The sequence below is a fragment of the Mus caroli genome, unplaced genomic scaffold (assembly GCF_978045245.1).
Source record: "Mus caroli unplaced genomic scaffold, Mus_caroli_1 scaffold_6, whole genome shotgun sequence".
Lineage (NCBI taxonomy): Eukaryota > Metazoa > Chordata > Mammalia > Rodentia > Muridae > Mus > Mus caroli.
Genome location: NW_028227261.1, coordinates 68,884,415 through 68,888,077, shown reverse-complemented (window position 1 = coordinate 68,888,077; position 3,663 = coordinate 68,884,415).

The following is a 3,663-nucleotide window of genomic DNA, read 5'->3' as shown; positions in this document are numbered from 1 at the left end:
AACTTAGTTATGTAAAGAAGATCTACTAAATATGCAAATTTAAAGTAAAACATGTAAACAAGGTCTGTTAAAGCTAAATGTCTCTAGTTGAAGAACTGAGAGAAAAGTCTCCCCCCTTGCCCCCTTCGCAACCCCACGGATTATCAAAAGGCTTGTTTGAAAATCAGCAATGAGCAGGGATTGGCAAACCTCAACCAACTCCTGCCTGGCACCCGTCATTACAGATAAACCCTTCTGGAACACAGCCGTGTCCATCTGCAGTACGCTGACCGGCTGCATTCAGTTTATACTGACAAAGAAATCAGGATAGAGGACCCACGGCCTGCGAAATCAAACACATTTGCCGTTTATAGACAACGGCTTTCAACCTTTGCTCTCAAGGTGTAACCCGTAGTTTACACACATTGCCCCAGTTCACACACAGAGCTCAGGGTTTGAGGAAGCTGTCTCTTGGAGGTTGATTGACAGAACTACAGCTCAAGGGGGGTGGGGGGGGGAGCACTGACGAAGGAAGGAAAGGAAACAGGATATGGCTCAGCAGTCCTTAAGCAGGGCTGGGATCAGTCCCTGGCACCAAAATATTAATAGCTAAACAGAGGCGGCACAAAGCACATTCTTGCTTTCTGGCTTTTTAGACAGAGTTCTCCTTCATAGGCTGGCTGTAAAGTTGGAGCAGTGCCTCCTCCTGTGGCTCCCGAGTATTGGGATTGTAGGCATAGTGAGATTCACTCACAAGAGCAAACAAAAGCAGCTGGGTCTAGTGATTTGGACCTCTATTCCTAAAACTGGGCAGCAGAGGCAGGAGGATCAATGTGGACACTATAGTGAGTCAGGCTAGCATGAGCTAGACAAGCCTTGTCTGAATAATCAGCAAGTTAACCAATCAGCCAATCATGAGAAGTGTTCTTTTCTCTGGCTGAGATAGAAATGAACTGTTTGGGGCTGGGGGTGTAATTGCTCTAGTGTGCCTGAGGCCCTGAGTTTGATCCCCAACACAGAATAAATCTCCATGTAGTGGCATATGCATTTGAGCACTCCAAGAGGTGCTTGGAAGGAAGATCAGAAGTTCAGGTTATCCTCAGCCTGAAAAACAAGAGGCTGGCTCAAAAACCCACAAAAAGAGAAAAGCAAGAAGAGACTGCTTTATTTTTAATGCACGTGCTATTAATATTTAGAAGATATTTAGATAGGCTAAAATGACTAATAGGCTCACCTTCACTACCACTATAATCTCAGGGAATCAGACTTACAGGTTAAAGTTCTCTGAAGAGAACATGTCATTACACCAAAAACTAGGGCAAAGTTCAGAGCCTGACAGCTGCTGAGTTTTTGTTTCCCTTCTAAGACCAGTAAACCTCTTAGCATCACGAGGTAGATACACAATTTTAACAGGAAATGACTCCGATCTAGAGCAAAGTTAGTCCCAGGAACAATGAAACGTTATGCAAGACAAAAAGGATCTGTGCTAAGTGTCGCGCAGGATGAGTGGGGTGACATGTTGCTCAAGAGGCTGATGTGCAATCCAGTTTGCAGCAGTCAGAGCCGTGGCCAAAGCTGGGGCTGGGGCTGGTGGTAAAGTCAATAGCCAGCGTGAATGAGGCACCGAGAAAACACGCACACAAAATCCTATTGCAACCAGATGTGGGCACACATTGGTAATCCCAGCCTCACAGAGCACTGGAGGCCAGCCTAGACTATACGGGACCCTGTCTCAAAAGGAAGGATGAATTTTAAATCAATAATGTAGTGGGGAATTAAGTGGCATTTTTTGTTTGTTTTTTTGTTTTTGTTTTCCTGTTTTTGAGAAAACACTGGTCTTAAATTCAAAGCAATCTTCCTGCCTCTACCTCCTGAATGTAGGATTACACTCCTCAGGGGCATACCCCCATGCCCAGTTCACAGTGGCTTTTCCTTGTGGGATTGAACGTAGGATAAACTAGAGCTCTCCTGGCAAGCCACACCCTAGCCTACCTTTCATTTGACCTCACTCAGTAACCAGGCGGGCTTTAATTCCAGATTCTCCTGCTTTATCCCGACCAACAGAACTGCGTCCAGCTAACAATGGTTTCTTAACTGGTATATTTCAGAAGTTCTCCACTTCACCCCACTCTCTAAACCTGTGTTTTTCAATACAGCCTCAATGCAATCCTCTTTTCCAAACCTTTCAAAGCTAGGTTTGGTGGTTCGTGCCTATAATCCCAGCACTTAGGAGACAGAGATGGATCTCTGAGTTTGAGAACAGTCTAGTTTACAGAGTAAGACACTATCTCAAAAGGGGGCGGGGGGGGGCTTTAAAAATGTTTCATGTCTGTCTGTCCCTCATAGTAAAATCCGAGGCTGTAAATCACACTTTTGACCCACCTATTCTCCAGTTACAACTCCTGCTCCTTCACCTTTGCCCCAGCGGAACCACACGCTGACTGCCTGGAGGCTCAGACACACTAGAGTGGGAAGATACACTACGTCATTAAAACATGAGACCTCCCGTCACAAAGGGTGTTTAGGAGGATAATGGTTTCACCGTGGAAACATTGTATCCAGGCTCCATTTCTCTAATTCTGTATCTCCTAATCCTTGCTCCAGTGACAGAAGGATTCAAAATGCAACAGGGTCTCAGCCTGTAATCTTGGTTGGCCTGGAGCTTGCCATGTAGAGCAGGCTAACCTTTGAAGTTGAGGTTTTCCTTCTATCTCTGCCTCCCAAGGGTGGGGTGGGGCACATGTCCAGATAAATAGCTTGACTTTTTATTGTTCAGCATTCTGTTTTGTTTTTGAAGAATATAAAGCAGGGCATGGTGGCACACAAGCTTGTGCAAAGAATTTTTTTTTCAAACTATTTATTTATTTATTTATTTATTTATTTATTTATTGGTTTTTCGAGACAGGGTTTCTCTATATAGCCCTGGCTGTCCTGAAACTCACTCTGTCGACCAGGCTGACCTGGAACTCAGAAATCTGCCTGCCTCTGCCTCCCAAGGGCTGGGGTTAAAGGCGTGCGCCACCACACCCGGCTTCATTGGCTGATTTACTTCCATGTATGTCTATATAAGGGTGTTGGATCCCCTGGAACATGGGTTACAGACAGTTGTGAGCTGTCACGTGGGTGCTGGGAATTTAATTCAGGTCCTTTGGAACAGTACCCATTGCTCTTAACTGCTAAGCCATCTCTCCAGCCCCTCCTGTCCACGCCTTTAATTTCAAAGCTCAGGAAACTAACGCATGCTCTCTGTGAGTTCAAAGTCAGTTTGGCAAACACCAAGCCAGTCAGGGTTATGTAGTGAGAGTCTGTCTTTTAAAAAAAAAAAGAAGAAGAAGAAATAGAAGAAGATTGGCTAAGCATGGTGTCACAGCTGTGCAACCCCAGCACTTGGGAGGTAGGGGCAGAATGAGGCGTTCAGGTTCATCCTTGACTAAGTGAGTTTGAAGCTAGTATATATGGAAGATTTGAACATTTTCCACAGAAGACAAGTAACTGTGCAGTAGCACTTGGGGACATGCTCACTAGAGATCAGGGAAATTTGAACACAAGCCAGAGATACCACTACACTTCCACCAGAATAGCTGGAAAACCTGCAGCTGCAAAGGCCTGGGCACCACACTCATACACCTCTATTGATAGTCAGAACTCAGAAGTACTTTTTTTTTTTTTTTTTTTTTTTTTTTT